The sequence below is a fragment of the Colobus angolensis genome, unplaced genomic scaffold (assembly GCF_000951035.1).
Source record: "Colobus angolensis palliatus isolate OR3802 unplaced genomic scaffold, Cang.pa_1.0 Scaffold52, whole genome shotgun sequence".
Classification (NCBI taxonomy): Eukaryota; Metazoa; Chordata; class Mammalia; order Primates; family Cercopithecidae; genus Colobus; species Colobus angolensis.
Genome location: NW_012118710.1, coordinates 4,128,461 through 4,139,940, shown reverse-complemented (window position 1 = coordinate 4,139,940; position 11,480 = coordinate 4,128,461). Strand labels below are relative to the sequence as shown.

Sequence of the window (11,480 nt, the reverse complement as noted above, 5' to 3'; positions counted from 1 at the left end):
AAAACACAAAAAAATTAGCCAGGTGTGGTGGCACTTGCCTGTAGTCCTAGCTACTTGGTAGGCTGTAGTGGGAGGATCACTTGAGCCCAGGAGGTGGAGGCTGCAGTGAGCCAAGATTGCACCACTGCACTCCAGCCTGGGCAGCCAAGTGAGATCCTGTTCCCCCTGCCACTGCCCCCCGAACCCCCGCAAAAAAAGAAAAAATATTTATTGAACCCACTATTCACTAGGAAGCACAGTGTCCTTCATGTCACTCCCTTATGCCTCAGCTGCCAGAAAAACAAAGGCCAAATTTGTTGCTAAAATATCAGAAGCAGAACATCCTCAGTGCCTGAAACCGTCAATTCCTTCTGATTCCTTCAGATGGAATCAGAACTGCTCCATTTAAACTGCTCCTGAACTGTATCCTTCTTTGGTGCCACCTTGAGTCACCTTGAAAATAAATTGAGCATAAGAGTAAACATTAACTTTCATGCTCTGGACTATGCTAGGCAAGTAGATGGGGTCCAAAGAGCATTGTCTCTGCATCACCCTTTCAATAAACACAAGAGGGAAGACCAGATGCACACAAAGGCGAGAGCTGCATCTCAAAGTGGTTTGGCCCTATGTGATCAGAGCTAGAATTGAATGTAAAGATAACTCCCTCTTTACCCTTCTACCCTCCTTTCAATCAGAATTTGTCCTTGGGCTTAACTAGAATTTCCTGCTGCAAGTTAGAATTTCTCTTCTCTTAGTCATTTTACAAAGAGGGATGTTGTGGTCCAGAGAGGAGAAGTGATTAGCCCAAAGTCACAGAGCAAGTCCCTGGATGAAAAGTGCCAAAGTCATGCAGAACACTAGGATTTCAGAGAAGGAAGAGAGCCCTTTTGCACAAGATAAGAGGATCTGGCACCCTCAGTTCCTCTCCAGGGTCTGTAACAGAGAACTATTGAATAATGGAAAGCTTCAAGGTTCCCAAGGAATCTAATAACGGAGTTCAGAAGAGAGCAGATTTTTTTTATTTGAGAAAGGAAGGCATCCCTAGAACCTCTAAAATCGCCTGATTGTGTGTAAGGCTGGGCCTGAATCTAGTCTGTAGTTCTGAACACTTTTCTCATAAGAATGGAAGCTTCTAGGGCTTCACCCTTACAATGTAGCAGAGAAATGTGGCAGAATGTGTCCATGGAGAGGGAGTGAGTTTGAAGAGAGAAAACAAGGGTATACTTGAAAGACAAGAAGCATTCAGGGAAGGAAAGAGCGGGCAAGATGCTGAAATGCCCAAGCTCCGTAAATGACAGCAGAGAGGCATGAACTTCCCTCTTGAGGACTCTCTGGGTGCTGTGTGAACTCTTCCTGGAGAGCTTAGGTCCTCCCAGCTAAGACAATGATTGCATAACCTCTCACTTTCAGCCGACTAATGGGCTGCATTAACAGCTTTTTTTATTAGCTTTTTATGAGAGGATGATCTAGTCCTGGCTCTTTGGTAGTTAGTCAAATTGTCAAGTTGCTCATAAACCAAGACAAATTAGAAATGACCATGCTCTCTTCTGAAGGATTCTGGCTTGCTCACTGGCCATCTTTTGAGTGTTCAGACAAGAAGGCAGTGGTGGTGGGTAGAGCGGAGGTTATTCGGTTGTTCCCTAGAGCTTTATGCACTTTTAATTCAGCAACCCCAGGGATAAAGGAAGAATGTGATTCTGGACTCAGGAGCAAGAGGCCAAAAACAGAAGTCGAGAGTTATGATTTAATGGAATTTAATTAAGTACTATTCTCGTTTGAGGAAGATTTTCTAAGTCATTAACCTGTAATCTTCCTATTATAACCGATTGCCCCCAGGGAGAAAGGGAGAAAGCTTCTTCTTCCATTAGAAGGAATGAAGCAAAAAGATTTCAGGAATTTAATACCCAAATTCTCCTTTGTGAAGATGTCTCAGAACCCCACAAGCTTAGGAAACCCTAGGGCAGAGATTTGGAGTTTAGTCAGAAATATGTTAAATTTGGGTTCAAAGATGGTTTCCAAATGAATTATGTGAGGTAAGAGCTAAAAGAGTTTAGAGATTATTTCTCTAAAACTGCCTCATTTTTGTAGATGAGGATTGGAAAGGAAAAGCCATCTACCTCACCCACAGGGCAGAATGGCAGAGACCCACCTGGCTCTGTGACTCCTATTCCCTTCCTACCTTGTTACATGGCCTTTCTCCCATGGAAGCTAAACATCCTCTTTGGCTGGGTGACCATACCAAGGAGCACACTTTCTTTTTCCCTTGGTCGTCCCCTCCTTTCTTCTATTCTTCTCCTTGATCACTGGATCCTACTTACCCTGTTACATTCTTACCCATCCCATATAGCAAGGATAGAGCAGGGTGCTTTGCATTTGTATCAATGCATAAAAGAAGGACAAAACCCAAGAGATTCCATCTACAGCTTAAGATGCTCAGTCTTTCCCAATGCTTGCTGCAATGGCTTGTCTTAATTTTGAAAACACTAGACACTCACAATGGCTAAATCCTGCAGCTACTCATGCTTGTTCCTTCTTTATTCTGCCCTTTCTCCACATCCTATGTGTATCCATGTGGCTTTGGTGCTGGGCAGGTGAAACACTGCTGCCCTCAAACTCCAGAACAGATTTAGAAATGGTGGGGAAAAGCTGCGCCCGAGGGGTATCCCTTGTCAGTAGAATGTCCCCAGCTCTGTCGGTTACCAGGAGGAGGCCACTGGCCACAACTTTTTATCTTTTTACAGAGGGAGACTGGAGCCATACAGAAGGTGAATGATTGCCCAATGTCAGAGTTAGGGATACTCTTGGGAATAGAATTCAGATCCTCTGACTTGTACCGTGGTTCTCTTTCTACTACACTTCACTTTTTAAAATCAATTATCAATGCACTATAGCTGGGAGAATTCCAAATTAATGGAATCTCAAATTAATAGAATTCTTCAGGTATTATTAATTTGCTAGATTTTTACAGCTATCTTTCCAAAAAGTTCAAGACACATTACATAGACATTGAGTCTTGCCATGAAAAATAAAGGAGATAACAAAATTATGTGGAAAGAAAAGAAAGCGTCGATTCATTTTTTCTTAATTAAGAAAATATTAATTCATGCTTTTATCCAACCTGGGTTTATGGAGGGCTTGCTATACTTCAGCACACCACGTTTGCTGCTGAAGGAGATAGAAAAATGTAAAACGATATTGCCTCTTCATGGGCTTATACTTAATTAGGGAAACACACAGAAGGAAAGATCAGTGAAAACTTGAGAGGTCAGGAAGGGCTTCATAGATGAAAATAAACTTGAGGTAGACCTCAGAACGGGGAACAGATTTGGACTGACCTGAAGAGAACAGGGGATTCCAGGCAGGAGGAAAAGCTGGGGTCAGAATAAGCCTGACTTCTGTTAGTTAGCCTTGCTGAGCAGTCGTATTTGCTTTGGGAAAGGAACAGGAGATAAGTTGAGTAGGTAGGGTAGGGCTAGAGCATTGAATGCCAGGAGAAGGTAGAGGGTATGAATGGAAATGGGATGAGAGCCTAAGCAAGGTTTAATTTAAAACTTCCAGCAAACTGAGATCAAAAGAACGTGGCCTTCTAGCCAGTCTTTCCGTGGAGACAACCGAGGCGCCTGGGGTGGGCAAAGGACCCTCGGGCTTGAGGTGGCTACGGGCACCCCAGAGGGACGGAGGGCACCATAACACAGTTGCCATGTTCCTGCATGTGTTTGAAATCTGGGCTGACAAGACGAGCTGGACAATTTTGCTCCGTTACGTATTGAATTCTCTTCTCTGTGGTACAGGATCCCCTTGAAGCGTGACAGCTGCAATGACTTCCAGATGTCCGCCTCCTGTCTCCTAGCCGACTGAGGTGGATGTGGTAAACTCCGCGATGGAAACCAAAACCCCCACCAGATGTGGCATGTCAACGTCAGCCTCGCGCACATCTGGCTTCAATGCCGGCCGCCAACCCCAGAACAAATGGCTGCTTTCCCGCTGTATTCGGCTCGTCAGCGTTCCCCGGCAGGGACGGCGCGGGCCTTCGGCGGGGACGCGGCGAGGCCTGGCCTGGGAAGGGGCGCGGGGCGCGTGTTGGCTGCGCTGGGTCCCGGCTCCCGGGCGGCTGAGCCCCGGGCGCTCTTTCCTCGCGGCGCTGCGGTGGCGTGGCCGGGAGGGCAGAACGTGGGGCTGCGGGATGGTGTTCGGGAGAAAATCGTGCGAGTTTAAAAACATCCAAAGTGAGCCGAGCTGGGCCCCAAGCCTCGGCCTTGCGCACTCGCCAGGCCCAGGAGGCGGAGCAGGCGTCGGGACGGCGGCGACCAGAGCCTGCTGGACAAGCAGGGCCGGGTCCCTCAGCCCGGCCTCCTCCTGGCCTCCCTCTCCCCAGCTCACGCATCCACCAGCAGGACCCCCTACAGGGCGGGCGCAGGAGTAAATCTTAGCTGTCACTACTCCCGAGGTGGTATTTTCTAAATGAAAAAATCAGACAAATGGATATTCTGAAAACAGGACAGAGCGAGTGAAACCTGGGCTCATGGAAGGATGGTGACCACACCCAGGCCTGCTTGTCCACAGCAGCCGTAGGAGCGGGCACTAACATGTTTACGAGCTGCCCTGGTGCCTACCCACGAAGTCTCATTTACTCACAACAGATGCTGTATATTGGAAAAGGCCCCCAATTGAGCACCGAAAGACTTGGGTGTGGGTCCTGGTTCCAAATGAGCCAGGAGATGTGGGGTATATCTTGGTTCTTCCTTTATAAATTGGAATATATACCTATTTCTTTCTACTTCATAGAGTTTTCTGACTCTTAATTTAGCAAAGTTTACAAAGACAAGTGAATTAGATCTAGAACTAGAATTCAGTTTCCACTGATAACTGGCTGTATAATTTTATGCTACCCACTTCGGGGAAATGGAAAATGAAAAACGGCTCTGAAAAGTCTGATGTGCTTTACACATGCAGGCTTTATTACATTTATTGTTTGCAAAAAGAAAACTGAGGCTCAGGGAAATTAACCAACTTGCTCCAAAGCCATGTAGTAGATAGACACATTTCATTATTACTTTGGTTTGACCTGGGTTGACACATAATTAGGGTTTTATCAGTCACCTTATGGCTTTGCAGTTCATCCTTCCTTCTATCTTCAGCTTTAAGGCCAGAGCTGTTTCTCTCAGCTGACTTGGTCACCGAGGAAGAAGGAATCTCATGTTAGAGGCCCAAATCAAAACCACTCTGCATAAAGCCTAATTCAGTGGCTTCTCTGGATTCTGCCCACGGAATTTCCATGAAGTAGTTGCTCACTTCTGGGTCTATAGCCCATGACAAATGTTCAATGTGTCTCTGCCCTGTCTTGTTGAATCTCATCCCTTCTCATTCTCTCTGGCTCCCTTAAATCTGCTTGTTCTTCCTCCAAAAACATCAACTTTCTGTTTCCACTTCTCTGTGGACATTTCTCTCTCTCAATATCTCTCCCTCTCTCTGTAACTTTCCCTGTTGGTTACCTTGCATACTTGACCCATTCTCTAAGTTAACTTAGCCAAGGGCATTCTTTTTGCCATCTTTTATTAAAAGAAAAAGTTTATTATTTATTTATTTATTTTTACAAAGCACCAACCACTGAAGAATAAAAAAATTGCTTTTGACTGAAGTGATGTTTAAAAGCGTTTAAAAGTCAAACATTACTACTAGACTGTAACAACAGTAAGAAAAACAGCAATCCTTTGACCACTCCCAGTTACCCCCCAGCAAGAAACAATCGCTTTCAACTCTTTTATCTGTTTCTTCTTGGTATTTCTGTCCTTATTTATGAATCACATTCGTATCCAGTTTTTCTTGGTTTACTGATTTTAGGAATTGTCTTTTGACTTCCTATCATGGAAAATGTGACCATATAGAATACTAGTGGAGAGTATGGACTCTGGAGAGAAATTACCTCGCTTAAATCCCCGGTCCAATACTTACTAATTGTGTGAGTTTGTACAAGTTTCTTGACTGCTATAGGTCTCAGTTTCCTCCTGTGTAAAACAGATGATAATGTCAGAGGTGTTTGAACCACAGCAACTCCATCTTGTATAGGAGCTGGGTAAAATAAGGCTGACACCTAATGGGCTGCGTTCCCAGATGGTTAAGGCATTCTAAGTCACAGGATGAAATAGGAGGTTGGCACAAGATACAGGTCATAAAGACCTTGCTGATACAACAGGCTGCAATAAAGAAGGCAGCCAAAACCCACCAAAACCAAGATGGTGATGAGAGTGATCTCTAGCTGTCCTCACTGCTACACTCCCACCAGCGCCATGACAGTTTACAAATGCCATGGCAACATCAGGAAGTTGCCCTATATGGCCTAAAAAGGGGAGGCATGAATAATCCACCCCTTGTTTAGCATATCATCAAGAAATAACCATCAAAATGGGCAACCGGCAGCCCTTGGGGCTGCTCTGTCCATGGAGTAGCAATTCTTTTATTCCTTTACTTTCTCAATAAACTTGCTTTCACTTTATGGACTCAGCCTGAATTCTTTCTTGCGCAAGACCCAAGAACCCTCGCTTGGGGTCTGGATCGGGACTGCTTTCTTGTAACAATAATAGTATCTTCCTCACAGAGTGACTATGAAGATTAAATGTTGAAAATATAATGGGCTGAGAATAATGTCCAGTGCACAGTAAGCACATATAAACATTACTTACTATCATCATTAAACTGGCCTGCACACACTTTCCCTCTGCTCAATCTCCCAACATAGTTATGCCACCATTTTTGGTAAAATCAACATTAAATATTTATTTTATGACTATGTAAATATTATTCCCAGGTAAGCCACATAGAATCCTATAATTATGTTTCCTTTTTCATTCAGCCTTTTGTTTTCCCTGGAATTAACAGTTTTCTGTTTTTGTATTTTGTTTAGTTTTCTATGTACCTATTATTAATTCATCCACAAAATCTCCTGTCAATACATTCAAATACAGGTATTCTCTTGTTTCATTATTTTCATTGGCCGCCCTTCCTAGAGCTTTTTGGCTTTTCTGCTCCCGTCTGGACTCTGCTCTGTGGCCTGATTTACAGCTTTAGCCCTGTGAACAGGACATTCTAGGGGTCCCTTAAACATCATCTGGGATTTATCTTTGTTGGAGTCCTGTTGCCTGGATTATACATATGGTGGAAACTGCTGGTTATCCTCCAAAATCCTTTCTTTCCTTCTTTCATTGTGATAGAAATGTAGCTAATATGAGGTTGCCCAACTAAACACTACACTATCCAACTCACATTTAAAGCTAGGGGTTACCACATGACTAGATTTTGCCAAATAAATGCTAGTGGAAGCAATGTATGTTACTTCCTGGCCTGGTCCATAAAAGCTTCCACACTTTTCCCCTCTGGTGAACTGGAAAATGAAAGTACCTGCAATCAAACTTTCATCACGCAGAAAAGGATAATGCCCTAGGATAGTCATCTTCAAACTTTAGCATGCATAAGAATCATGTGGAAGTCTTGTTAAAACACAGATTTCTGGCCTCTATGCCCAGAATTTTTGATTCATTAAGTCTGGTGTTGGGACCTGAGAATTTGCATTTCTAACACGTTCTCAAGTGATGCTGATGCTACTGGCCTGAGGATCACATTTTTGAGAACCATTGCCCCTAAGACGTGGCAGAAAAACAAGATATGCAGAAGGAACCACAATCTCTGAAAGGAAGCAGTTGTCCTGTTGACCTGAAATATTTATCTTGGGCTGTTATGTGAGAAAAAAGTAAGTTTACATCTTCATTAGCTATTCAATTATTCTTGGTTTTCTAAATTACAGCAGTCAGCTTTCCCATCACTGTGTCTTTTCTCCTTTTCATATCCCATATTTTAGGAAGCACACCCACCAATAGTTTCTTGAGACAAGAAGATAAATGTTTTTGAGATTTTGAATGTCTGAAACTGTTTATTATATTTGGTACACTTGAGTGATAGTTTGGCTGGGTATAGCATTCTGGGTTAAAATCATTTCCCCCAGAATTTCTCCGTTACCTTCAATTGTCATTCCGATTCTCAATCTTTTATAAGTGACTTGTATTTTACTTTTAAAATTTCTTTTTAGAATCTTCTATGACCTTTTTACTCCTGGTGCTATGAAATTAGAGAATGAGGTGTCTTGGGTATGTTTTTTCTCATTCACTGTATTGTGCATCACTCTCCTTTAGTTCAAACCCAGTATTGATTCTTTAATGATTTCTTCCTATCTGTTTTCTTGGTTCTCTCTTTCTGGAACATCTGTCTCAAGTTTTCTTATCCTTTACATCTAACTATATCATTTATCTATATCCCTTATTCTATGACTTTAGCTTTTTCTTCTACTTTTCTGGGAGATTTCCTTGACTATCTTTCAAAAGTTGATGTTTTCCCCCTCATATATTTAACTACTCAGAGCATTGCCTTGTTTTCTAATTTTTTAAAATAGGCTCCTGTTATCATTTCATGGATGCAGTATTTTTTCTTCTGCTTCCTGCCCTGTTTTTTTTTTCCTGAGCTTCTCTTTTTGGTTAGTTTGGTTTCTTTTGATGTATTTCCTATTTGGAGCTTTTCTCAAAAGTGATCCTCTTCCACATGGAGTGGGGAGACTTGTCAGTTGCTGGACTTCACTATGGCTTGTGTGGGGCCATTCCTTAGGGGAAACTGTAGCCTTTTCTCTTGGACTCATTAGCTGCTCTCAGAAGAATCCCCCAATTTCCCACCAGGAAGCAAGGATGGGGAAGTGGAAAGAGTGTATGAGCCTGGCTGCCAGCATGCTGGGACTTGAGCTAAGGAAGCGGCTGGGAGTCTTATTTTTCAGTGGGTATGTCAACTTTCACTTAAATACATCTCTTTCATGAAGATGCCTCATCCTACCCTCAGCAGTGCCTCCTATTTCTGGTTCAGAATGGACTGATTCAGCCTCTCCAGAAGGTAAATTGTCTGTCTTCTTTTAGGGCTACAGAGGGGATCAGAAGGATCTAGCTGCTTCATTTAAAGTCAGTGTGGAGTTTTAGTCATGGCATGAATTTTAGTTTCCTCTGATCCACAAAGTCAGTTATTGCTCATCTGATCTGGTTTTCAGCTCTCAAAATGTTGTTCACATCTTTTGGCTGTTGACATCTCCTATTCCATTCTTTTTAACATTATGAGCTTATGAGTTTTTTGTTTTGTTTGTTTGTTTTTAGTTCTTCCTTGTCATTTCAGTGAGTTTCAGAAGGGAGCAGAAATAATAAACATCTGCCCATCTTTTACTTGAAGCTTCTATCTCTTCTAAGGAAAAATAAAGTCACTGGAAATTCTAAATTGCCCAAATTATATTAGTGTGTATTAGTATAGTGGAATTGTATTTTTCCTTTTCCTTATTTTCTGTAATGCACTTATTCTTTTTAGAATATTTTAATTGCATTTCTTTTGATTCAGTGGTTCTAGTTCTGGGAATTCATCCTAACGCAGCAACTAATGATGTGTGCAAGAAACCTCTACAAAGCGGTTCCTCAGAGGGTATTTATACTATCAAGTATTGGAAACAACCTAATTGTCTAACAATAGGAGATTGGTTAAATACGCCAGGGTACATTCATGTAATGGCATACTCTGCAGTATTAAAAATGTTGTTCTGGGTCGGCAAAGCCTGAGTCCTGTCGTCTCGCCTTCCTCCCATATAGCATGAGCTTCACCAATCGCTCCACCTTCTCTACCAACTACCGGTCCCTGGGCTCTGTCCAGGCACCCAGCTACGGCGCCCGGCCCGTCAGCAGCACGGCCAGTGTCTATGCAGGCACGGGGACTCTGGTTCCCGGATCTCCGTGTCCTGCTCCACCAGCTTCCGGGGCGGCATGGGGTCCGGGGGCCTGGGCTCAGGGATGGCCGGGGGTCTGGCAGGAATGGGAGGCATCCAGAACTAGAAGGAGACCATGCAAAGCCTGAACGACCGCCTGGCCTCTTACCTGGACAGAGTGAGGAGCCTGGAGACCGAGAACCAGAGGCTGGAGAGCAAAATCCGGGAGCACTTGGAGAAGAAGGGACCCCAGGTCAGAGACTGGAGCCATTACTTCAAGATCATCGAGGACCTGAGGGCTCAGATCTTCGCAAATACTGTGGACAATGCCTGCATCGTTCTGCAGATTGACAATGCCCGTCTTGCTGCTGACGACTTTAGAGTCAAGTATGAGACAGAGCTGGCCATGCGCCAGTCTGTGGAGAATGACATCCCTGGGCTCTGCAAGGTCATTGATGACACCAATGTCACTCGACTGCAGCTGGAGACAGAGATCGAGGCTCTCAAGGAGGAGCTGCTCTTCATGAAGAAGAACCACGAAGAGGAAGTAAAAGGCCTACAAGCCCAGATTGCCAGCTCTGGGTTGACCGTGGAGGTAGATGCCCCCAAATCTCAGGACCTCGCCAAGATCATGGCAGACATCCGGGCCCAATATGACGAGCTGGCTCGGAAGAACCGAGAGGAGTTAGACAAGTACTGGTCTCAGCAGATTGAGGAGAGCACCACAGTGGTCACCACACAGTCCGCCGAGGTTGGAGCTGCTGAGACGACGCTCACAGAGCTGAGACGTACAGTCCAGTCCTTGGAGATCGACCTGGACTCCATGAGAAATCTGAAGGCCAGCTTGGAGAACAGCCTGAGGGAGGTGGAGGCCCGCTACGCCCTACAGATGGAGCAGCTCAATGGGATCCTGCTGCACCTGGAGTCAGAGCTGGCACAGACCCGGGCAGAGGGACAGCGACAGGCCCAGGAGTATGAGGCCCTGCTGAACATCAAGGTCAAGCTGGAAGCTGAGATTGCCACCTACCGCCGCCTGCTGGAAGATGGCGAGGAATTCAATCTTGGTGATGCCTTGGACAGCAGCAACTCCATGCAAACCATCCAAAAGACCACCACCCGCCGGATAGTGGATGGCAAAGTGGTGTCTGAGACCAACGACACCAAACTTCTGAGGCATTAAGCCAGCAGAAGCAGGGTACCCTTTGGGGAGCAGGAGGCCAATAAAAAGTTCAGAGTTAAAAAAATAAAATGTTCTGGGAGATTAATGATGTATAAAAATGTTCATAATACATTGTAAGTTTAAAAACGATTACAAAAACCAGATGTAAAGTGTGGTTTACTTTAAAAAAAGAATATATGTAAATGTATGTATTCATAATTAAAATGGCAAGGATATATTTATTAATATATATTATAATGCTGATTGTGATAGTGACATTATTGAGTACCTACTATTTGCCTGGTCATATTCTGAGCCTCTTATGTGGATGACTTTAGTTCATTCTTATAAGAACTATGTGAGGTCAATGCTATTATTATTTCCATTTCACAGATGAAGAAACTAAAGCCTACAGAATTAATGTAATTACCCAAGGGCACCTAGAGCCATGACTCACACTAAGGCCGGCTGACCCCGGAGTCCATCCACTTAATCATAATCACTATACAGCAAAATATTAAGGCTGGTGGTATTTCAAGTGACCTTTATTTTTTGTGTGAGTGGCTGAAG

At 43.9% G+C, this 11,480-nt stretch overlaps 1 pseudogene across 1 annotated transcript; it reads left to right on the top strand.

The window, feature by feature from the left end:
* Positions 1-3,859: 3,859 nt before the first annotated feature.
* On the top strand, positions 3,860-10,988 carry LOC105525205 (annotated as a pseudogene). Its single transcript, XR_001003872.1, has 2 exons — positions 3,860-4,205; positions 9,700-10,988. The product of XR_001003872.1 is annotated as a keratin, type I cytoskeletal 18 pseudogene (transcript).
* Positions 10,989-11,480: the final 492 nt, after the last annotated feature.